Source organism: Budorcas taxicolor, chromosome 7 (assembly GCF_023091745.1).
Source record: "Budorcas taxicolor isolate Tak-1 chromosome 7, Takin1.1, whole genome shotgun sequence".
In the NCBI taxonomy this organism is placed as follows: Eukaryota; Metazoa; Chordata; class Mammalia; order Artiodactyla; family Bovidae; genus Budorcas; species Budorcas taxicolor.
In genome coordinates, this window is record NC_068916.1 from 35,693,657 (window position 1) to 35,720,421 (window position 26,765).

A 26,765-nucleotide genomic window follows, 5' to 3' on the forward strand; every position below is an offset into this window, starting at 1 on the left:
CTTTAACCTTGACTTTTATCACTGGGTAACCCTTGCAAAGCCACTTAAGTTCTCCCCTTTTCTATAAATAACAGTTTAAACGACTGTCAGAGGCATTTGGGAGGATTAAGAGAAATAAGAGCTGTCTGAAATGATAGTGTCATTGTGCCTGGTATATCTTGAGAAATCAATACATGTTAGTTCTTTTCCCATCTATCTGCCTCATTTCTGCCACTTAGCTTTCTTGACTCTGAGTCTTCATGACCTCTGCCTCTGGAATATTTACTAGCATTTAAGCCACTTCTTTGCCTTATCTCTTGTTTCAGTGTGATTTTGGCTGTTGGTTTCTGAATCTTTCCTCTTTTTGCCCCATTAGTTCAAATGAACTCACAACTTTGACACCACTATGCTACTCTCATTGAGTACTAAACTTAAGTTCTGAATTTGACACTATTCATACATGCCAATTAAGAACTCTTTAGGTGGAATTACAGATCCAAAAACCAGAGTAATAAAAATGTTATTTACTAAAAATCTCTATTGTTCTGTAAACTCTATTTTACATTGTCTTAAGTAGGTCTCCTGTCTAGTGGTCTATTTTTTTTTCTGGGAAATTAAAATATAATTTAACACCTTTTTTTTTCTCCTTCTTAATGACTGCTTAACAAAAAGTATCTCTTGCATAAGAGAAGGGGCCTTAGTATTGGTCACAATATCAACTTGGTTCAGTTCTCTCAAAGCCCAGGTTACTGCTTCCCCCAAATAATAATGTAAACATTTATAACCTCTTGCCTCCTAAGAGTTAAGCAGCTTCCAAACAGAACTTGCTTTCAGGGAGTACTTTGTGATCAGAGAAACTAGTTCATTAGTTTGAAGTGAAAGCTTACATTTCAAAGTATAGAGACATAATAAATCTATTTTCAGTGTAGTTGAGTGCTCCTAAAGAAAGTTATTATAGAGATGCTACATTGATTTCAAGGCTTTAAAATGCAAGTGTATATCATGGAAAATGCCAAAAAGCATTGCATGACTAAGTCCCCTCTGCTCAGAAGCTACAAATTATATTAAACTAAACAATCACACTGTATTGAAGCATGGGGATTTTCATATCTCAAGTCTTCTAAATAGATCTATTCGGGATGCTTGTTGAATCTGAGGTATATAATATGACATTTATAAAGATACATGCACCTACCTATATGCCTATGTGTGTTGATAACTGTGTGGATGAATGATTTGATTATTCAGCATCAATGCTTTTATTCACCCCTTCAGGCAGGTATCAATGCTGGTTACATGCCAAGAAGTATAACACGTTTTTCAGGAAATACAAGGAGAAAGTAAAGAAGTTCAAGACATACACATTCTCCAACTCTGTTGATGAGGCTGAAACTTGGTACATTTTCACAGGATGATTGGGCAGAATTATTTGAAATGTATATTTCTTTTATTCTACATTGCCACTGCCATTTCTGGACGTTTCTTTGATGGTGAAATGTGTGTGTATGTTTGTGTGTGTGCATGTGTAAAGAGAGAACTGAATTTTAATTATATCATGTTTAATAGTAAACGAGAATTAACCCAAATGCCTCTCAGTTGAGGAGTTATTAAATACACATGATGTAAGAAACTTGTAGTTTGTTATTCATAATGAAATAATTCCATACTATGAAGGTAGGCTTACAAAGTAAAATAAGAGTTGTTGGGCAATATGTATATCGTGGTTATATTTTTGTTTAAACAGTCATACTATCAGAATAAAAATAATAGTAATATAAACACACTAAGTTAGAGAAATATTAAAACTATTGAAGGGAATTATCTCTATAAGATAGGATAATGAAAATTTAACTGTCTCTAAATGTATTTCTATAATATTTAATTGTAAAACTTGTAATATTTTTTATCCAGAAAGATAATGTTTTTTTTTTCTTGTTTAAAAAATATCCCCTTAAAGGCCTACAAATGATATGGGAAGCAGACATGTGTACTAGACTTTGTGGAGTTAAGTCACTTGTTTTGAAGTCAAATGCTCATCAGAGATGGAGGGACCAGAAGCCAGTTCCCGACTCCTTAGGCAAGAGCCTAGTATCTTGTCCAAGTGTGTGTCTTTCCCAGCTATGCAGGAGACTAGGAATGCTTAGGAGAAGGCAATGGCACTCAAATACTCTTGCCTGGAAAATCCCATGGACAGAGGAGCCTGGTATGTTGCAGTCCATGGGGTCGCTGGAGTCAGGCACGACTGAGCAACTTCAGTTTCACTTTTCACTTTCATGCACTGGAGAAAGAAAAGGCAACCCACTCCAGTGTTCTTGCCTCAAGAATCCCAGGGACAGGGGAGCCTGGTGGGCTGCCATCTATGGGGTCGCACAGAGTCGGATACGACTGAAGCGACTTAGCAGCAGGAGCAGCAGCAGCAGCAGCAGCAGGAATGCTTAACTATATGGTTGACTTTGTAGAATCAATAGCCATTCAAAAATATTGATATCTGTAGATTTTACAGCCTCTAATTAAAGAGAAGCTACACTAGAAGACAAGGTGGGCAGAACAATTATCAAATTAGTAACCAACTAAAGGCTGTTATTCTTCAAAAAACTATTTGAAATGTTTGTGTAATTTTTTAAAAAGTAATTATTTTACTTTTAACCTAACATGATGGGTTGGAACAATCACAGCTTTAGAAAGGGAAAATTATAGATATAAACTTTCAAAGATGGTAATGGATAGAGGTCTTTCTTGCTTTAATGCATTACAGTATATAATTTTTCCTTTACCAACGTTACAAATGCGCTTAACTGTCAAGGAACTTAAATGTATCCAAGCATTATGTTTCACTTGGAGCTTGGATGGATGAGGATGAAAGATAGAATGTGTTTATTTGAAAGGACTCTATTTATTCACTCTTATTTTCAACAATGTTTTTATGAAAGCAGGAAATTTAACCTGTCTGTGGATTGCGGTCAAATCTTTGCCTCCTCTCAGGGTTAAATTTCTGTGAATATACCTGAAAACCTGTATTTCTATATTCATAGCTCTTCCTGCTGTCTCTAGAAGTCCACTATATTCCTGTGACTTCTAGAATAAATGCTAGAAAGGATGAAGTCACTGTTCCTTGCTCTATCACCTTCTAAGTCTCCATCATCTTGAATCTTTTAATCTGCAGCATGGAGTTCACTGCCAGCTAGAAGACTTATGTTGCTGTGACCATAAGCAATGATCTAGTAATTTGCCCATTTTGCTAAGCAGGCAGGTAGAAACTATTTCTGTTGTAAATGGCACCTGTAATAAATAATAGGATTTATTCAACAAATCCTCTTTATATCCTGCAGAGTAAAGCAGAACTATCTTAATGCAGGGAATAAGGGGGTAATTTTGTTGGCAGAGTCTTGATTTTATTACCTTGCACTCTCCTTAGATTCTCTGAGCCATATCAGGCTGAAAAATAATCCTTTTGGTTCAGAGCTTGCAAAATCTCAGCATGCCATCTTAGCACAGATGCTCTAAGGTGAGGGATGGAGATGCCTGCTGTTTGGAGACTACACAGCTTAAAGGCTGGCAGATTCTAACATGAATGGTGGCCCCTTTCAGTTGGTGACAGAGATATCAAGTAGGACTGCATAGTGATTGGCGGTCTGCCTCAGTTTTTCTCTGGAGTCCTTCAGAAGCCATCCACCTCCCAGGACATGTTCCTTGTCATTGCCTCTGAAGCGGCTTCCACTCACTGGGTCTTAAAGAAATGTACATGGAAGCATGCACATGTGTGTATGCAATCACACATATGCTGACACACACATACACACCTGCATGCATACATACACACACGCACACCTTGCTGGCACCTTTCAAAGCGCTGAAGTGCTGAGTATGATTCTTAGGTGACGGATGGATTTGCCTAATGGTTCCTTTGTTTTGACTTCACTAGATTTTGGTGTAGAATGGGAATGAATTAACATTTATTGATGAATTATACACTAAGCTCTGTGTTAGGCATTTTACAATCCTTATCTCATTAAATGAACCTATGAAGATGAGGTAGCTAATATCCCCATTCTCTAAGAAAAGAAACTGAGGTTCACAGAGTTTAAGCAAGTTTTTTCAATTTCATAGAAGAGCTGGCATTCAGACTTCTGTGGTTCTAGCTCTAAAATTCATGTACCTCTCATGGCATGATACCTCATAAATAAACCAGGATTTGGGATTATGATGCCAAAAAATACTTTTAAAATACTATGGAAGAAAAAGACAAAGTTTTTTTAAGAACTGGTAGAATTTCCTTTTTTATACTTTATTATATTTACTGAAATGAGCCTATATATTTTATCTACAGAAAAGACATTTAAGGCACTCAACTATGTTTACATTGAATAAGCCAAAAATTTACCTGGTAAATTTATTAGGTGGATTTTCTCATCTCTTTTTTACCAAGGAAGCTGAGGCTCAGAAAGGGCATTTGGTTTGTCTAATGTCATAGAACTGACAGATAACAGCGCTAGGAAAATTCTATGGGAAAAGAGTCCTTATCATGCTCCATTAACCCCTTGAGAGCATGTCTCACAGGCCTCACTTTGTTACAAAGATCTGATGCTTAAGGCAATAAACTCTGACCTACCCATCGTTTGAGTATTCACCTCAACTTATGTTCTAGTTCTATTCGGAATTGTAAAGTTGCCTATTCCTATTTTTTTTTTATCATTTTTCAATTTTTAAAAGCATTGGGTCTTGGGACATTGGGTAGAATTTCTGATCCCAAATATCCCACTGGAGATTTTTTTCTTGTTGTTTTTATTATTCTTGTTTAACTATTGTTTAACTATTTTGTTGTAATTGTTAAGTTGCTATACGGCATTGAGTTATGTTTTAAAAATACTAATTAAAATATTTAATTATATTCATCATCTCTATGATAATGATGTTCCTTAATGAGAAATAAAATGAGGTATATCTAACTATATGATGTAAAAATAAAAAAATTATGAGAATCCCTACTCGAATTCTAGACTTTTGTATAAGCTGCCACTGAATAACTGGAACAATATAGCATGCGGCTCTGGTGAAAGGAGTCTTGCTACTTTCTTCTAGCTCCGCTGTAGCATTGCTTGGTCGTATGTTTGGATCACCTGCCCAGTCTATCAGGCATCAACAGACAGCTGTTTTCCTAGCACAGAAAGATACTCTAGTTTGTGTTTTTACTGTCTACTACTTGATAAGAGCAACTGACATTGGAAGTCACATATGAAAGCCATTGAGGAGAGAAAGGCATGACGTTTTCAAAATGTCCAGCCTATACTTTACTCCTTTTTAGACTGTCAGCACTATCTCCCCCCTTTTGGTATGTGCATAACCACGGGAGGGTTAAATAGAAGTGATTATTGGCTAACATCTTGGTTATTAGGGATTCGTTGATATACTGCTGAGCGCCAAGGAAGATCGGTGCTCAAATACTGGAAAGAAATAAGGGGAACTGGGAGTGGAGAACTGGGAGCAAGTAAAGGAAAAGACGTGGTTAGACAGGAGGTTGGAGATTCATGGTCACCCTGTAAGGACTATTTTCAAAACACTGTGTCTGGATCTCCCAGGAGAGAGCCTGGGTTTGTTTCATTGCTGCCAGCATAGGAACACAATTACATGAAACTCTTTCTGGTACCTGTTTCTGCATGAACCAGTACTCAGGTAATTAAAATGTCAGAAAGACTTACCAGGTATAACAGGAACAGTGATGCTTGTCTCTTTTGCTTTGAACTCTTAAACAGCAACTAGGTAAAGAATGTCTTAGAATTTAACTGTTGTGTGGCTTTACTTTAGAAATACTTCACAGTTGTAAGTTGGAGTACAACATGGTGCAGTGTTGAGCAACAATTCTTGGTCCCACATATATGACATAAATGTTATCTTTATTGTCCTATATTTTCTGTATCTTATGGGGAAATGGAGGAGGTTGCCTGGGTAGAAACACAGAGGCAGCTAAAATGTTAAGATGAGCATGAAGGATTCCATTTATCTGCAGGTATATTTTTGTAATGTATCAAATGTAAGTTTAATATAGTTTGAAACTGAAATGAGCAAAAGTGAATATTTTTTGAGTTAACTATAATTCGTCAATTCAGAAAGTAGTGTAAATGAATGTAACATAACAGATAAGTTTTTGTATCTTGTTTTGCATCTTTCAGTAGGAGATGATATGAAAGAAGTAAGACTTCAAACATTTAAGAAAAGATGAAGCTATTTCTCCTCACCATGAGATTCTGGGAAAAAATTACTTAATCTTAGAAGTCTTGCAGAACTTCGGTGTTGACATCAGGACTCCTGAAAGAGTCAGAGAAAGCTAATCAGTTCTATGGTACTCACTGTTAATCAAGACAAAGCTCAGTCTAAGAATTATATGACACAGGAGCCCTGGGTTCAATCCCTGGGTTGGGAAGGTCCTCTGGGGAAGGGAACAGCAACTCATTCTAGTATTCTTGCCTGAGAATTTCATGAACAGAGGAGCCTGACAGACAACAGTCTGTGGGGCCACAAAGAGTCAGACACGACTGAGCAACTAACATTTCCACTTTCAAGAATTCTATCAGTGTTGCCACAGAGTAAGTTTACCTTCTTAACTCTCATTTTTATGTAAAGGTCAGATATTGAGGGAAGTGTACATGTTAGAGGTGTTGTTTTTATGAACATAGAGTGAGGAGAGTTATACAGGGAGGTGAACCAAACTTACCTGATTTAATACATAAAGCACTGTTCATGACAGCTGACACACTGAAAGGAAGCAATTAACAAAGCCATAGTTAGAAGAGAACAAACATAAACATGATGAAGTACAATGCATTTTAGTAGATGCAACTTTTAAAATAAGGATTCTGATAGCTTTCTACATTTTAAATTATTTTCCCTTCTTGTAAATATCTACTCTTTCTATACCAAATTATGACTTCTCAGCTACAAGGAAGAGCTGGGGAGAGACAAGATGACTAGTGAAAATGTATATCCTCTGATAAACATGGAGTTCAGTTCAGTTCAGTTCATTCACTCAGTTGTGTCCGACTCTTGGAGACCTCATTAACCACAACACACCAGGCCTCCCTAACCATCACCAACTGCTGGAGTCTACCCAACCCCACATCCATTGAGTCAGTGATGCCATTAAACTATCTCATCCTCCGTCGTCCCCTTCTCCTGCCTGCAATCTTTCCCAGCATTGGGGTCTTTTCAAATGAGTCAGCTCTTCACATCAGGTGGCCAAAGTACTGGAGTTTCAGCTTCAACATCAGTCCTTCCAGTGAATATTCAGGACTGATCTCCTTTAGGATGGACTGGTTAGATCTCCTTGCAGTTCAAGGGACTCTCAAGAGTCTTCTTCAACAGCACAGTTCAAAAGCATCAATTCTTCTGTGCTCAGCTTTCTTTATAGCACAACTCTCACATCAAACATGACCACTGGAAAAACAATAGCCTTGACTAGATGGACCTTTGTTGACAAAGTAATGTCTCTGCTTTTTAATATGCTGTCTAGGTTAGTCATAACTTTCCTTCCAAGGAGTAAGCATCTTTTAATTTCATGGCTGCAATCACCATCTGAAGTGATTTTGGAGCCCAGAAGAATAAAGTCTGACACTGTTTCCACTGATTCCCCATGTATCTGCCATGAAATGATGGGACCAGATGCCATGGTCTTAGTTTTCTGAATGCTGAGCTTTAAGTCAACTGTTTCACTCTCCTCTTTCACTTTCATCAAGAGGCTCTTTAGTTCTTCTTCACTTTCTGCCATAGGGTGGTGTCATCTGCATATCTGAGGTTATTGATATTTCTCCCGGCAATCTTGATTCCAGCTTGTGCTTCCTCCAGCCCAGCATTTCTCATAATGTACTCTGCATATAAGTTAAATAAGCAGGGTGACAATATACAGCCTTGACGTACTCTTTTTCCTATTTGGAACCAGTCTGTTGTTCCATGTCCAGTTCTAACTGTTGCTTCCTGACCTGCATACAGATTTCTCAAGAGACAAGTCAGGTTGTCTGGTATTCCCATCTCCTTCAGAATTTTCCACAGTTTATTGTGATCCACACAGTCAAAGACTTTGGCACAGTTAATAAAGCAGAAATAGATGTTTTTCTAGAACTCTCTTGGTTTTTCCATGATCCAGTGGATGTTGGCAATTTGATCTCTGTTTCCTCTGTCTATTCTAAAACCAACTTGAAGATCTGGAAGTTCACAGTTCACATATTGCTGAAGCCTGGCTTGGAGAATTTTGAGCATTACTTTACTAGCATGTGAGATGAATGCAATTATGTGGTAGTTTGAGCATTCTTTGGCATAAACATGGAGTGACCGCCTCTAATCACTGAAGATCATTTTAGCTTGGCTTAGCTGCTAAATTCCAGTGACATAATTGCAAGTCACATAATGTAAGCTCACTAAACATTTTTTTTAGGTTTTAAAAAAATTTTATTTATTTATTTTAATTTGAGGCTAATTACTTTGCAATATTGTAGTGGCTTTTGCCATACATCGACATGAATCAGCCACGCATGTACACATGTCCCCCATCCTGAACACCCCTCCCCCACCCTCCCATCCCATCCCTCAGGATCATCCCAGTGCACCAGCCCTGAGTGCCCTGTCTCATGGATCAAACCTGGACTGGTGATTTATTTCACATGCGGTAATATACATGTTGCAGTGCCATTCTTTCAAGTCATCCCACCCCCACTGTCTCCCACAGAGTCCAAAAAGTCTGTTCTTTATGTCTCTTTTGCTGTCTCGCATATAGGGTCATTGTTACCATCTTTAGAAATTCCATACATATGCATTAATATACATTGGTGTTTTTCTTTCTGACTTACTTCACTCTGTATAATAGGCTCCAGTTTCATCCACCTCATTAGAACTGATTCTAATGCATTCTTTTTAATAGCTGAGTAATATTCCATTGTGTATATGTACCACAGCTTTCTTATCCATTCATCTACTGATGGACATCTAGTTTGCTTCCAGTCCTCGCTATTGTAAACAGTGCTGTGATGAATACTGGGGTACATGTGTCTCTTTCAATTCTGGTTTCCTTGGTATGTATGCCCAGCAGTGGGATTGCTGGGTCGTATGGCAGTTCTATTTCCAGTTTTTTAAGGAATCTCCACACTGTTCTCCATAATGGCTGTACTAGTTTGCATTCCCACCAATGGTATAAGAGGGTTCCCTTTTCCCCACACCCTCTGCAACATTTGTGTTTGTAGACTTTTTGATAACAACCATTCTGACTGATGTGAGATGGTACCTCACTGTGGTTTTGATCTGCATTTCTCTGATAATGAGTGATGTTGAGCATCTTTTCATGTGTTTTTAACCATCTGTATGTTTTCTTTGGAGAAATGTCTGTTTAGTTCTTTGGCTCATTTTTTGATTGGGTCATATATTTTTCTGGTATTGAGCTTCATGAGCTGCTTGTATATTTTTGAGATTAATTCTTTGTCAGTTGCTTCATTTGCTATTATTTTCTCCCACTCTGAAGGCTGTCTTTTCACTTTGCTTATAGTTTCCTTTGTTGTGCAAAGGCTTTTAAGTTTAATTGGGTCCCATTTGTTTATTTTTGCTTTTATTTCCATTACTCTGGGAGTCGGGTCATAGAGAATCCTGCTGTGATTTATGTCAGAGTGTTTTGCCTATGTTTTCGTCTAAGGGTTTTATATTTTCTGGTCTTACATTTAGATCTTTAATTCATTTTGAGTTTATTTTTGTGTATGGTGTTAGAAAGTGTTCTAGTTTCATTCTTTTACAAGTGGTTGACCAGTTTTCCCAGCACCACTTGTTAAAGAGATTGTCTTTTCTCCATTGTATATTCTTGCCTACTTTGTCAAAGATAAGGAGTCTGTAGGTGCGTTGATTTATCTCTGAGCTTTCTATTTTGTTCCATTGATCTATATTTCTGTCTTTGTGTCAGTACCGTACTGTCACTAAGCATTCTTAAAGACATTAGTGAATAAATCAGTAGATAGCATTGACCACACACAGGAAACCACTATTTCTTCATTGAACTAAACATAGTAAATTACTTTATGGAGAATCTATTTTGTTATTATATTCAATCTTTGCTCATTATTATATTTTTATATACCTCATCTTTAGTGCTTTACTATTTCAAGGTAGCAAAGATGTGCTAGGATCAATAATGTAAATGGAATTTTGAATTATTGTGGTTTTGGTTAATTAAACACTATTTTTCTCTAGGGAGAGCTCTGTGATTTAATAGTGTTAAAGAGTTGTTGTATGGCTCCACCTGTATATGTGTGTGTTTGTGTGTATGTATTCATTGTCTTCAGATGATGGTTACTTAATCTTCCCAAGTCTGTGCGTTTTTCTGTTCCTTTTCATTTCTTTTAAGTGATTCATAGCACTTAAGTAGAAAGTAAACTCAGGAAAGAAAAATAATGCCATTTTAAGCTGTCAATTTGGCTTCCTTAGGGATCATTCAAATTTTAAAACAAACAACTGGAAGAATTCACTAAATAAAGGTCATGAGATTTCTCTGGATATCAGCCTATATCATATTTGTTTTCCATGACCAAATATTTGGATATCCAATTAGACAGAAGTAGTATGTTGAACTTGTGAAATTAACAAGGATTTTTGTTATTGTTGTTTAATGTGCTGGTTTGATGAGTTATTATACAGAAGACTCTTTTCTAGACAGAAAGAGTTATTATGATGTTTCTGTCTATGACCTTCCACATTACATACTACTTGAAATCCCACTGAGATCTCCCATTAGATGAGACCTTTAAATGTTCCTCAGTTCTCAAGCCTTATGTTTCATTCCCCCCTTTGGACCTAGTGTCATTAACCACACAGAGCAAATAGGCTGATAGTTCTCGAATAGTTCCAGTTTCTTGACAGTTTGAAAAGCTACAGTGACTTCCTATATATGCCAAAAATAAATAGTCCATCACAGCTAAAATATGTCTAATGGTTAAAAGTAATTTCTTTACAAGTAGCTTCTCTGATTTGTGAGGTGCATGATAAGACCATTATACTTATAGTGATGATAGTTGTGACAAATAGTTTGTAAGGACATGACATATGGCCATATCCACATAAGGATCTGGAAATAGATCAATTAGTTATACATGAGATATCAAGATTATTTATTATCATTAATCTATTAAGTGAACTGACTAAACCAAGCAGTGATATTTACATGTAAGGATAAAAGATTCATTTCAAATAGTCTTTATCAATACCTCCTTTCTAAGGCTTACAAATAAAGTTACTCAAGGATAAATTAAATTTGGGAAAGATTCTCCTTTAATTTTCTGCACAATTTAAAGTTAAATTATGGGAATGCTATGGTGTTCCAATGGTTAAGGCCCTGTACTTCCCGTGAATGGGACCTGGTTTTGAGCACTCACTGCTTGGGGAAATAAGATCCTATAAGGCATGTGGTACAGCCAAAAATAGATATAAACATAATAAGTCAAATTATAATAATGAATATGCTGGCAAAGACCATATCCCAATATAGGTCATTATATTGGAAAGTTGTTAAAATACCTAGTTTGTGCTTGGTCCCTTATACATATCAACAAATATTTTCTTATTCTGAGAATATTGAAATTAGTATGAATTTCAATTGAGTCTTATACAAAATATTAAATATTTTTCAAAATATTTTGTAATATGTCAAATAATATAAATTCAGTATATCACAAAACTGAAGTGGGCAAAAGTAAATATCTGTTGAATAAAATATAATTTGTTAATTCAGAAAATCTTGTAAAAGAATGTAACATAATAGATTATTTTTAGTGTCTTGTTTTGTATCTTTGGGTAGTGGATGATATGAAAGAAGTTTGATTTCAAACATTTCAGAAAATAGGATATTTCTCCACACAATCAGATTATGGGAAAAATTTATTTTATCTTAGAAGGCTTGGATAACTTTGGTATTGATTATGAAAACTATTGCAGTGAATAAGAAAATACGAATGTAATGTACGAATTCACGGTGGATCCATGAACATTTGAATTTGAGCTTTAGGCAGTCAGATAAAAATGATGGGAAAGAAAGATAAACATATGAGACTATGAGAATGATTTAACTTGGCGGAAAACTAAAACCGAAGTATAAAGTTAAAGAATGTTTAAAGCTTTTTCATTGCCCTAAAAGCTAAGGGCAATGAAAAAGAATTTTAATGTTTGATTTGATGTTGCTGACTTAAAAAATATTCCAACTTAAAAGTAGAGAGTTACATTTTATTCGGTGGGATGTTTTAGGACTTCAAATCTGGGAGGCAACATGTCAAGAAACTCTGATAGAACTCTGATAGAACTGTTCCAAGGAGGTGGTGGAGGAGTAGCCAGAATATGTAGGAATTTTGAAACAAAGGACAAGTAGTAGGGATATTGAAAGATTATTCTTAAAGAAAAACAGATTTCACAAGTTAAGGAATTTAGGGTTTTTATATATAGGGGAAGATGCCAGAGTCTTGGCTCACTGAAATTATTCTTTTGATATGCACCTCAGTGGTGATTGCAATGGCTGATGACTGTGACATCCTTTGTTTACTGATACCACAGGAAATACTCCATTAATTGTTGTGAATATGAAACCTATGACCAATATGCAAATTAATGATAACTCCATGAAAAGAGAAAATTTCCATTTGATATTTGCTTGAGGAAGAGAGATAGTAAAGTGAAACTACATGCTGGTTTAGATTTTAAGATAAAGACATACTCTATACCTTTCTGAATAAAATGAAATAAAATATTTGATGGATATTTATCAAGTTTTATTGGGGTCCAGTTCAAAACTGTAGAATATTTAACACATACAATGTGATGACTTGATGTATATATACTTTGTGGAAGAGTTCCTCCCATTCAGTTCAGTTCAGTTCAGTTGCTCAGTCGTGTCTGACTCTTTGCGACCCCATGAATCACAGCACGCCAGCCCTCCCTGTCCATCACCAACTCCCGGAGTTTACCCAAACTCATGTCCATCAAGTCAGAGATGCCATCCAGCATTTCATTCTCAGTCGTCCCCTTCTCCTCGTGCCCCCAATCCCTCCCAGCATCAGAGTCTTTTCCAATGAGTCAACTCTTTGCATGAGGTGGCCAAAGTACTGGAGTTTCAGCTTTAGCATCATTCTTTCCAAAGAACCCCCAGGGCCGATCTCCTTTAGAATGGACTCGTTGGATCTCCTTGCAGTCCAAGGGACTCTCAAGAGTCTTCTCCAACACCACAGTTCAAAAGCATCAATTCTTCGGTGCTCAGCTTTCTTCACAGTCCAACTCTCACATCCATACATGACCATTGGAAAAACCATAGCCTTGACTAGACGGACTTTTGTTGGCGAAGTAATGTCTCTGCTTTTCAATATGCTATCTAGGTTGGTCATAACTTTCCTTCCAAGGAGTAAGCATCTTTTAATTTCATGGCTACACACCATCTGCAGGGATTTTGGAGCCCCCCAAAATAAAGTCTGACACTGTTTCCACTGTTTCCCCATCTATTTCCCATGAAGTGATGGGACCAGATGCCATGATCTTCGTTTTCTGAGTGTTGAGATTTAAGCCAATTTTTTCACTCTCCTCTTTCACTTTCATCAAGAGGCTTTTTAGTTCCTCTTCACTTTCTGCCATAAGGGTGGTGTCATCTGCATATCTGAATTTATTGATATTTCTCCCAGCAATCTTGATTCCAGCTTGTGCTCCCTCCAGCCCAGCATTCCTATGATGTACTCTGCATATAAGTTAAATAAGCAGGGTGACAATATACAGCCTTGACGTACTCCTTTTCCCATTTGGAACCAGTCTATTGTTCCATGTCCAGTTCTAACTGTTGCTTCCTGACCTGCATACAGGTTTCTCAAGAGGCAGGTCAGGTGGTCTGGTATTCCCCTCTCTTGAAGAATTTGACACAGTTTTTTGTGATCCACACAGTCAAAGGCTTTGGCATAGTCAATAAAGCAGAAATAGATATTTTTCTGGAACTCTCTTGGTTTTTCCATAATCCAGCGGATGTTGGCAATTTGATCTCTGGTTCCTCTGCCTTTTCTAAAACCAGCTTGAACATCTGGAAGTTCACAGTTCCCTTATTGCTGAAGCCTGGCTTGGAGAATTTTAAGCATCCGTTTAGTAGCATGTGAGACAATGCAATTGTGCGGTAGTGTGACCATTTTTGGCATTGCATTTCTTTGGGATTGGAATGAAAACTGACCTTTTCCAGTCCTGTGGCCACTGCTGAGTTTTCCAAATTTGCTGGCTTATTGAGTGCAGCACTTTCACAGCATCATCTTTCAGGATTTGAAATAGCTCATCTGGAATTCCATCACCTCCACTAGCTTTGTTCATAGTGATGCTTCCTAAGGCCCACTTGACTTCACATTCCAGGATGTCTGGCTCTAGGTGAGTGATCATACCATCCTGATTATCTGGGTTGTGAAGATCTTTTTTCGTACAATTCTTCTGTGTATTCTTGCCACCTCTTCTTAATATCTTCTGCTTCTGTTAGGTCCATACCATTTCTGTCCTTTATCAAGCACATCTTTGCATGAAATGTTCCCTTGGTATCTCTCATTTTCTTGAAGAGATCTCTAGTCTTTCCCATTCTGTTGTTTTCCTCTATTTCTTTGCATTGATCACTGAGGAAGGCTCTCTTATCTCTCCTTGCTATTCTTTGGAATTCTGCATTCAGATGCTTATTTCTTTCCTTTCCTCCTTTGCTTTTTACTTCTCTTCATATCATAGCTATTCATAAGGCCTTCTCAGACAGCCACTTTGTTTTCTTGCATTTCTTTTCCATGGGGATGGTCTTGATTCCGGTCTGTTGTACAATGTCAAGAACCTCCATTCATAGTTCATCAGGCACTCTATCAGATCTAGTCCCTTAAATCTATTTCTATTTTCCACTGTATAATCATAAGGGATTTGATTTAGGTCATACCTGAATGGTCTAGTGGTTTTCCCTGCTTTGTTCAATTTAAGTCTGATTTTGGCAATAAGGAGTTCATGATCTGAGCCACAGTCAGCTCCCGTTCTTGTTTTTGCTGATTGTATATAGCTTCTCCATCTTTGGCGGCAAAGAATATAATCAGTCTGATTTCAGTGTTGACCATCTAGTGATGTCCATATGTAGAGTCTTCTCTTGTGTCATTAGAAGAGGGTGTTTGCTATGACCAGTGTGTTTTCTTGGCAAAACTTTTTTAGCCTTTGCCCTGCTTCATTCTGTACTCCAAGGCCAAACTTGCCTGGTGTTTCTTGACTTCCTGCTTTTGCATTGCTGCTGCTGCTGCTGCTGCTAAGTCGCTTCAGTCGTGTCTGACTCTATGCGACCCCATAGATGGCAGCCCACCAGGCTCCTCCTTCCCTGGGATTCTCCAGGCATGAACACTGGAGCAGTTGCCATTTCCTTCTCCAAAGTGTGAAAGTGAAGTCGCTCAGTCATATCCGACCTTTGCAACACCATGGATTGCAGCCTACCAAGCTCCTCCACCCATGGGATTTTCCAGGCAAGAATACTGGAGTGGGGCTCCATTGCCTTTTCCATTTTCCATTGCAGTCCCCTATAATGAAAAGGACATCTTTTGGGGGTGTTAGTTCTAAAAGTTCTTGTAGGTCTTTGTAGAGCTATTCAACTTCAGCTACTTCAGCGTTACTGGTTGGGACATAGACTTGGATTACCATGATATTGGATGGTTTTGCCTTGGAAACGAACAGAGATCATTCTATCATTTTTGAGATTGCATCCAAGTACTGCATTTTGGACTCTTTGTTGACTATGATGGCTACTCCATTTCTTCTAAGGGATTCCTGCCCACAGTAGTAGATATAATGGTCATCTGAGTTAAATTCACCCATTCCAGTCCATTTTAGTTTGCTGATTCCTAGAATGTCAACGTTCACTCTTGCCATCTCCTGTTTGACCACTTCCAATTTGCCTTGATTCATGGACCTGCCATTCCAGGTTCCTATGCAATATTGCTCTTTACAGCATCGGACCTTGCTTCTATCACCAGTCACATCCACAACTGGGTATTGTTTTTGCTTTGGCTCCATCCCTTCATTCTTTCTGGAGTTATTTCTCCACTGATCTCCAGTAGCATATTGAGCACTTACCGACCTGGGGAGTTCTCTTTCAGTATCCTATCATTTTGCCTTTTCATACTGTTCATGGGGTTCTCAAGGCAAGAATACTGAAGTGTTTTGCCATTTCTTTCTCCAGTGGACCACATTCTGTCAGACCTCTCCACCATGACCCGCCTGTCTTGGGTGGCCAAACTAAACCACATGGCATGGCTTAGTTTCATTGAGTTAGATAAGGCTATGGTCTGTATGATCAGATTGGCCCATTGAGTCAATACATCCTTAATATGTATTTTAGATGAATGTGATATTTTCAAGGACTTAGTTGTACTTGATTTTGGTTCGAGGTGCAACATTCCACATTAGCTGGATGATGGCTCTTGTGGTTCAGTTGCTCAGTTGTGTCTGACTCTTTTGCAAAATCATGGACTGTAGCTCACCAGGCTCCTCTGCCCATGGGATTTCCCAGGCAAAGATTACTGGAGTGGGATGCCATTTCCTTTTCCAAAGGACATTCCTGAACCAGGGATCAAACCCACGTCTCTTGCATTGCAGGCAGATTCTTTATTACTGAGCCATAAGGGAAACCCCAGTTAATGGGAGATTAAACTACACTGATTAAGAGTGAGTAGAGTCTAATACCAATATCAAAGATATAAACATCTTAAGAGTCAGAAGAGGTGGAGACTTCAATGAGGAAGACTTGTGGAGATAGCTGGTGGGTGTGTAGGTAGGAAACTTTGAGTGGGGGATGGAATCTGGCCCTCTCCTTTAAGACAGTAGTGCAGACCACTGCAAAGAGACCACAGTGCTCTCTTCAGGGAGCAGGAACTTTGTACTTGCATTAGACATGCACTTGAGTAAAGTGACTATAACAAGACTTTATCATCTAACTCTAGCAGCAGCAGCATGACACAGTAGTTAACACTTTACAAGAAATAACTGAATGTACAGCAAATTTGAATATATCACAAAGGCCAAGATCCTGGAGAGAAAGAAGATGCATAGAGGTTTACCCTTATCCCTGTTTTTCAGCTTAAGGCATTTCCAGTTACTAGTGTTAGGAAGAAATGCTGAGGGAAAAGCAGTAGCTCAGAGCATATGCAATATCACTGGGCTAAAGAGAAAAAGAAATAATCAAACAAAATGTTTTTCAAGTTGTCTATGAAAGCAGCAGTTAATGGGACAAGATTCTGGAGAGAAGATATGTAAATGCATGGGATGAGACACAAGGAACTAAAAAAAGTCAGTTAAAACTAGTATGATACGCAGAGATTTATGAAGTCTCACAGTGCTGTAGAAACAAACAAACAAACAAAAATGTTAACTTTAAGCATTGTAGGCTTCATTTAGTAAGAAGGGTCAGGGTAAATGCCTAAGGCTTTCAGTTGAAATCTCTAGTGATTTATTACATTTGATTTAAGGGCAAATCTTAGATAGATTAACCTTCATAATGTCTGAATGTGTCCTCAACTAGATCTGCCTATTATTCTCTCTGTCTGCAGCAGTAGCATGCTTTCTCTAGAGATTTGCAACAACACCTAGAGTTTCAAAACATTTTTGCAATAAACAGCCAACATTCAGTAAACTACCAGGGATTTCAAGATTAACGGTCAAATAACCAAAAGCCAAGAAATAGACCAACAGCTAATCCAGGTATCGATACCATGAGAGTATGGGTTTCAAAATAACTGATTAATTTATTAGCTATAGATAGACATATGGAAAAACTGAACTAGAATCTGTAAAAAAAATAAATTAAAGCTAAAGAGAGTCAAAAAACTTGTAAATCTTGGTCTGTAGAAAATAAATTAGAGCATGAGAAAGAAAAATGTTTGAAAATATAGAAAAGAGCACAAAAGCCAAGAGGAAGTTGGGGTAGTCATTCCCTTCACGAGAGATCTTCCCAACCTAGGGACTGACCCAAGTATCCTGTATTGCAGGCAGATTCTTTACCTTCTGAGCCCTCAGGGAAGCCCTAAGGATACTGTAGTGGGGGGCGGGGTTATTCCCTTCCCTGGGGATCTACACAACCCTGGGTCGAACCCTGGTCTCCTGTATTACAGATAGATTCTTTACCATCTGAACCACCAGGGAAGCTTACAAAAGTCTAATGTATGAATTAAAGGATTTATATAGAGAGACTAAATGACAGAAGCAGAACTGAAGGGACAATATGACAAGAATTCCCCCAAATTGATGAAATAATCAAGATATAGATAAAACTGTAAATGATGAGAGTTGACAAAAGGCAAATCTGTTTCTATAACTTCATTCTAATAATGAGACATTATCAAAGAAAATGATGAATAGTCTACAAAACAATTGTCAGCATTTTAAGAAAGTGCTGAGATTATAGAAGACAAGAGAAACACTGAGGAAGTGACCGTCTTGGATTATGAGTAACAAATGCAATTTGGAATCCTAGACTGGTTCTGAGAATGGGAAAAAAACATTTATGAAAACAACTTGAAATTGTGAAAAGATTTTTAGTTTAATTAATAGCATTATAATGATATATTAATAGTACTATAATGGTATGTTAATTTCCTATTTTCAATAATTGCTGTATAGTTGTAAAATATGGTAACTTTAGCCTAAGGTGGGTAAAAGATACAGAGGAACTTTCTTACTATTTTTGAAACTTTTATATAAGTCTAAAATAATTTCCAATTAAATAGTTTAAAAATTATAATAAATATATAATCAAATGTTGAATGCTGCAAAATCTTTAGCATAAGTCTACCAGATTAATTCATTTTGTGAGCTTTCTTTCTGTTTGTATATACATGAAGAATGTATTCAATTGTCATGATGAGTAATTTAATAACAGCTAATCTTTGTGAATAATTAGAGAGCAAATAAGCTTTTAAAATATTAGTTCACATACATGACAGAAATAAATGCTGTAGAGGCCAAGTTGGACTTGCAACTCTCACACAAAATTTTTAAAAATAAAAGCATCGTTCCTCTTATTAATTTCATCAATAACTTTCTAACCTTATATTTATGAAATAAATTTATCATAATAGTGTGGCAGTTCAATTAATTATATATGTGCTAGGAATTTATGTATAATTTTATTAGCAAAAAGCAAGTTATTTCTAAAAAGTTGCTAAACTACTACACAAAACTACTAGCACATTCATGGCAGGGAAGATAACTACACTGCCTAAAAGACTGCTTGATCATGTCATTTGATAATTAAGCTAATAGACTATGTGTTTAACAGGCATAGCTAAGCCTATATTCATTGTCTTAAATTTTTAAAGAATATCATTCTTCATATTCATGTTAAAATAACCAAATTTTCAAAATGCTACATAACTTCTTGTGCAGTAGTTTGAACATTCTTTGACATTGCCTTTTTGGGGATTGGAATAAAAACTGACCTTTTCCAGGCCAGTGCTGAGTTTTCCAAATTTACTGGCAAATTGAATACAGCACTTTCACAGCATCATCTTTCAGGATTTGAGATAGTTCAATTGGAATTTCATTACTTCCACTAGCTTTGTTCATAGTAATGCTTCCTAAGGCCCACTTGATGTCATACTCCAGGATGTCTGGCACTAGGTGAGTGACCACACCATCGTGGTTATCTGAGTCATTAAGCCTTCCTCAGTGATCAGTGCAAAGAAATAGAGGAAAACAACAGAATGGGAAAGACTAGAGATCTCCACAAGAAAATTAGAGATACCAAGGGAACATTTCATGCAAAGATGGGCTCGATAAAGGACAGAAATGGTCTGGACCTAACAGAAGCAGGAGATATTAAGAAGAGGTGGCAAGAATACACAGAAGAACTATAAAAAAAGATCTTCATGACCAAGATAATCACGATGGTATGATCACTCAAATAGAGCCAGACATCCTGGAATGTGAAGTCAAATGGGCTTTAGAAAGCATCACTATGAACAAAGCTAGTGGAGGTGATGGGATTCCAGTTGAGCTGTTTCAAATCCTGAAAGATGATGCTGTGAAAGTGCTGCACTCAATAAGCCAGCAAGTATGGAAAACTCAGCAGTGGCCACAGGACTGGAAAAGTTCAGTTTTCATTCCAATCCCTAAGAAAGGCAATGCCGAAGAATGGTCAAACTACTGCACAATTGCACTCATCTCACATGCTAGTAAAGTAATACTCAAAATTCTCCAAGCCAGGCTTCAGCAATAAGTGAACTGTGAACTTCCAGATGTTCAAGCTGGTTTTAGAAAAGGCAGAGGAACCAGAGATCAAATTGACAAAATCTGCTGGATCATGGAAAAAGGAAGAGAGTTCCAGGAAAACATGTATTTCTGCTTTATTGAGTATGCCAAAGCCTTTGACTGTGTGGATCACAATAAATTCTGGAAAACTCTTCATGATGTGGGAATACCAGACCACCTGAGTGGCCTCTTGAGAAACCTATATGCAGGTCAGGAGGCAACAGTTAGAACTGGACATGGAACAACAGACTGGTTCCAAATAGGAAAAGGTGTACTTCAAGGCTGTGTATAGTCACCCTGCTTATTTAACTTCTGTGAAGAGTACATCATGAGAAACGTTGGACTGGAAGAAGCACAAGCTGGAATCAAGATTGCCAGGAGAATAGCCTCAGATATGCAGATGACACCACCCTTATGGCAGAAAGTGAACAGGAGCTAAAAAGCCTCTTGATGAAAGTGAAAGAGGAGAGTGAAAAAGTTGGCTTAAAGCTCAACATTCAGAAAACGAAGATCATGGCATCTGGTCCCATCACTTCATGGGAAATAGATGGGGAAACAGTGTCAGACTTTATTTTGGGGGGCTCCAAAATCACTGCAGATGTTGATCACAGCCATGAAATTAAAAGACGCTTACTCCTTGGAAGGAAAGTTATGACCAACTTAGATAGCATGTTGAAAAGCAGAGACATTACTTTGCCAATAAAGGTCCATCTAGTTAAGGCTGTAGTTTTTCCAGTGGTCACATATGGATGTGAGAGTTGGACTGTGAAGAAGATTGAGCTCCAAAGAATTGATGCTTTTGAGCTGTGGTGTTGGAGAAGACTCTTGAGAGTCCCTTGGACTGCAAGATCCAATGAGTCCATTCTAAAGGAGATCAGCCCTGGGTGTTCTGTGGAAGGAATGATGCTAAAGCTGAAACTCCAGTACTTTGCCCACCTCATGTGAAGAGCTGACTCATTGGAAAAGACCCTGATGCTGGGAGAGATTGGGGGCAGGAGAAGAAGGGGACGACAGAGGATGAGATGGCTGGATGGCATCACCGACTCAATGGACATGAGTTTGAGTGAACTCTGGGAGATGGTGATGGACAGGGAGGCCTGGCGTGCCGCAATTCATGGGATAACAGAGATTCGGACATGACTGAGCGACTGAAGACCTCTTTTTGGTATAGTTCTTCAGTGTATTCTTGCCATCTCTTCTTAATCTCTTCTGCTTCAGTTACATCCTTGATTTTTCTGTCCTTTATTTAGCCCATCTTTACATGAATTGGTTCCTTGGTATCTCCAAATTTCTTGAAGAGATCTCTAATCTTTCCCATTCTATTGTTTTCCTATGGTTCTTTGTTTTGTTCACTTAAGAAAGCTTTCTTAGCTCTCCTTGCTGTTCTTCGGAACTCTGCATTCAGATGAGTATATCTTTCCTTTTCTCCTTTGCCTTATGCCTCCTGTTCATGGAGTTCTCCAAGCAAGAATACTGGTTTGCCATTCCTTTCTCCAATGGACCATATTTAGTCAGAACAGTCTACCATGACTCATCCATCTTGGGTGGCCCTGCGTGACATGGCTCATAGCTTCATTGAATTACATAAGACTGTGATCCATGAGATTATTTTGGTTAGCTTTGTTTGATGGTGATCATTTCCCATGCTAGCAAGTTAATGCTCAAAATCCTTCAAGCTAGGCTTCACTATTACGTGAACCAGCACTTCAATCTAACAGTTGGATTTAGAAAAGCCAGAGGAACCAGAAGTCAAATTGCCAAAATCTATCTGTTGGGTTATAAGAAAAAACAAGGGAGTTCCAGAAAAATATCTATTTCTGCTTCATTGATTACCTGAAATCTTTGACTTTGTGGATCAGAACAAATTCAGTTCAGTTCAGTTCAGTCACTCAGTCATGTCCGACTCTTTGCGACCCCATGAATCGCAGCTCGCCAGGCCTCCCTATCCATCACCAACTCCCAGAGTTCACTCAAACCCACGTCCATCGAGTCAGTGATGCCATCCAGCTATCTCATTCTCTGTCGTCACCTTCTCCTCCTGCCGCCAGTCCCTCCCAGCATCAAAGTTTTTTCCAATGAGTCAACTCTTTGCAGGAGGTGGCCAAAGTATTGGAGCTTCAGCTTTAGCATCATTCCTTCCAAAGAACACCCAGGGCTGATCTCCTTTAGAATGGACTGGTTGGATCTCCTTGCAGTCCAAGGGACTCTCAAGAGTCTTCTCCAACACCACAGTTCAAAAGCATCAATTCTGCGGCACTCAGCCTTCTTCACAGTCCAACTCTCACATCCTTACACGACCACTGGAAAAACCATAGCCTTGACTAGATGGACCTTAGTCGGCAAAGTAATGTCTCCGCTTTTGAATATGCTGTCTAGGTTAGTCATAACTTTCATTCCAAGGAGTAAGCGTCTTTTAATTTCATGGCTGCAATCACCATCTGCAGTGATTTTGGAGCCCAAAAAATGAAGTCTGACACTGTTTCCACTGTTTCCCCATCTATTTCCCATGAAGTGATGGGACCAGATGCCATGATCTTCATTTTCTGAATATTGAGCTTTAAGCCAACTTTTTCACTCTCCTCTTTCACTTTCATCAAGAGGCTTTTTAGTTCCTCTTCAATTTCTGCCATAAGGGTGGTGTCATCTGCATATCTGAGGTTATTGATATTTCTCCCGGCAATCTTGATTCCAGCTTGTGTTTCTTCCAGTCCAGCGTTTCTCATGAGGTACTCTGAATATAAGTTAAATAAGCAGGGTGACAATATACAGTCTTGACATTCTCCTTTTCCTATTTGGAACCAGTCTGTTCCATGTCCAGTTCTAACTGTTCCTTCCTGACCTGCATACAGATTTCTCAAGAGGCAGGTCAGGTGTTCTGGTATTCCCATCTCTCTCAGAATCTTCCACAGTTTATTGTGATCCACACAATATCAAATGCTTTGACATAGTCAGTAAAGCAGAAATAGATATTTTTCTGGAGCTCTCTTGCTTTTCCCATGATCCAGCGGATGTTGGCAATTTGATCTCTGGTTCCTCTGACTTTTTTAAAACCAGCTTGAACATCTCGAAGTTCACAGTTCACTTATTGCTGAAGCCTGGCTTGGAGAATTATGAGCATTACTTTACTAGCTTGTGAGATGAATGAAATTGTGTGATAGTTTGAGCATTCTTTGGCATTGCCTTTCTTAGGGATCGGAATGAAAACTGACCTTTTCCAGTCCTGTGGCCACTGCTGAGTTTTCCAAATTTGCTGGCATATTGAGTGCAGCACTTTCACAGGATCATCTTTCAGGATTTGAAATAGCTCTACTGGAATTCCATCACGTCCACTAGCTTTGTTCTTAGTGATGCTTTCTAAGGCCCACTTGACTTCATATTCCAGGATGTCTGGCTCTAGATGAGTGATCACACCATCATGATTATCCGGGTCATGAAGATCTTTTTTGTACAGTTCTTCCGTGTATTCTTGCCACCTCTTCTTAATATCTTCTGCTTCTGTTAGGTCCATACCATTTCTGTCCTTTATCGAGCCCATCTTTGCATGAAATGTTCCCTTGTTATCTCTCATTTTCTTGAAGAGATCTCCAGTCATTTCCATTCTGTTGTTTTCCTCTATTTCTTTGCATTGATTGCTGAAGAAGGCTTTCTTATCTCTTCTTGCTATTCTTTGGAACTCTGCATTCAGATGCTTATATCTTTCCTTTTCTCCTTTGCTTTTCACCTCTCTTCTTTTCACAGCTATTTGTAAGGCCTCCGTAGACAGCCATTTTGCTTTTTTGCATTTCTTTTCCATGGGGATGGTCTTGATCCCTGTCTCCTGTACAATGTCACGAACCTCATTCCATAGTTCGTCAGGCACTCTATCTATCAGATCTAGGCCCTTAAATCTATTTCTTACTCCCACTGTATAATCATAAGGGATTTGGTTTAGGTCATACCTGAATGGTCTAGCGGTTTTCCCTACTTTCTTCAATTTGAATCTGAATTTGGCAATAAGGAGTTCATGATCTGAGCCATAATCAGCTCCTGGTCTTGTTTTTGTTGACTGTATAGAGCTTCTCCATCCTTGGCTGCAAAAAATGTAATCAACCTGATTTTGGTGTTGACCATCTGGTGATGTCCACGTGTAGAGTCTTCTCTTTTGTTGTTGGAAGAGGGTGTTTGCTATGACCAGTGCATTTTCTTGATAAAACTCCATGGTCTTTGCCCTGTTTCATTCCGCATTCCAAGGCCAAATTTGCCTGTTACTCCAGGTGTTTCTTGACTTCCTACTTTTGCATTCCAGTCCCCTATAATGAAAAGGACATCTTTTTTGGGGTGTTAGTTTTAAAAGGTCTTGTAGGTCTTCATAGAACCCGTTCAACTTCAGCTTCTTCAGCATTACTGGTTGGGACATAGATTTGGATTACCGTGATACTAAATGGTTTGCCTTGGAGATGAACAGAGATCATTCTGTCGTTTTTGAGATTGCATCCAAGTACTGCATTTCAGACTCTTTTGTTGACCATGATGGCTACTCCATTTCTTCTGAGGAATTTCTGCCTGCAGTAGTAGATGTAATGGTCATCTGAGTTAAATTCACCCATTCCAGTCCATTTTAGTTCGCTGATTCCTAGAATGTCAATGTTCACTCTTGCCATCTCTTGTTTGACTACTTCCAATTTGCCTTGATTCATGGACCTGACATTCCAGGTTCCTATGCAATATTGCTCTTTACAGCATCGAACCTTGCTTCTATCACCAGTCACATCCACAGCTGGGTATTGTTTTTGCTTTGACTCCATCCCTTCATTCTTTCTGGAGTTATTTCTCCACTGATCTCCAGTAGCATATTGGGTACCTACTGACCTGGGGAGTTCTCTTTCAGTATCCTATCATTTTGCCTTTTCATACTGTTCATGGGGTTCTCAAGGCAAGAATACTGAAGTGGTTTGCCATTCCCTTCTCCAGTGGACCACATTCTGTCAGACCTCGCCCGTCTTGGGTTGCCTCGCAGGCATGGCTTAGTTTCATTGAGTTAAACAAGGGTGTGGTCCTAGTGTGATTAGATTGACAAGTTTTCTGCGAGTATGGTTTCAGTGTGTCTGCCCTCTGATGCCCTCTTGCAACACCTACCGTCTTACTTGGGTTTCTCTTAACCTGGGAGTGGGGTATCTCTTCATGGCTGCTCCAGCAAAGCCCAGCTGCTGCTCCTTACCTTGGATGAGGGGTATATCCTCACTGGCACCCTTCCTGACCTTCAACATGGGATGGCTCCTCTAGGCCCTCCTGTGCCCGCGCAGCCACCGCTCCTTGGACCTGGGGTTGCTCCTCCCAGCTGCCGCCCCTGGCCTCAGACACGAGGTGGCTCCTCCCGGCCGCCGCCCTGACCTCAGACGCAGGGTAGCTCATCTTGGCTGTTCCTGCGCCATTGCAGCCTGGCACTCTCCGCTGCTGCCCCTGACCTCGGACGTGGGGTAACTCCTCTTGGTCATACTTAGTGCGCTGGTCGTAGCCGCCTGCGCTTAGTGCGCCGGTTGCAGCCGCCTGCGCTCAGAACAAATTAGAGAATTGTTAAAGAGATGGGAATAAAGAGACCACATTATCTGCCTCCTGAGAAACCTGTACGCAGGTTGAGAAGTAACAGAACTGGACATGGAACCATGGATTGTTTTAAAATTGGGAAAGGAGTACATCAAGACTGTATATTGTCACCCTTCTTATTTATCATGAGAAACGGTGGGCTGGTGACTCACAAGTTGGAATCAAGATTGTCAGGAGAAATATAAACAACCTTAGATATGCAGATGGCATCGCTCTAATGGCAGAATTGATGCTTTTGAACTGTGGTTTTGGAGAAGAATCTTGAGAGTCCCTTGGACTTCAAAGAGATCAAAGCAGTCCATCCTAAAGTAAATCAGTCCTGAATATTCATTGGAACGACTGATGCTGAAGCTGAAACTCCAATACTTTGGTCACCTGATGGGAAGAACTGACTCATTTGAAAAGACCCTGATTCTGGGAAAGATTGAAGGCAGGAGGAGAAGGGGATGACAGAGGATGAGATGGCTGGATGGCATCACTGACTCAATGGACATGAGTTTGAGTAAACTCCGGGAACTGGCAATGGATAGCGAGGCCCTGGTGTGCTGCAGTCTATGGGGTTGCAAAGAGTCAGACACAACTGAGTGACTGAGCTGAACTGAACTGAATGGCAGAAAATGAAGTGGAACTAAACAGCCTCTTGGTGAGGGTGAAAGAGGAGAGTGAAAAAGTTTGCTTAAAACTCAACATTCATAAACCTAAGATCATGGCATCTGGTCCCATTACTTTATGATAAATAGAAGGAGAAAAAGTTGAAACAGTGGCAGATTTTATTTTCCTGGCCTCCAAAAGCACTGTAGACAGTGACTGCAGCCCCAAAATTAAACGATGCTTGCCCTTTGGAGGAAAGGCTGTGACAAACTTAGATAGCATATTAAAAAAGAGACCTTACTTGCTGACAAAGGTCCATACAGTCAAAGTTATGGTTT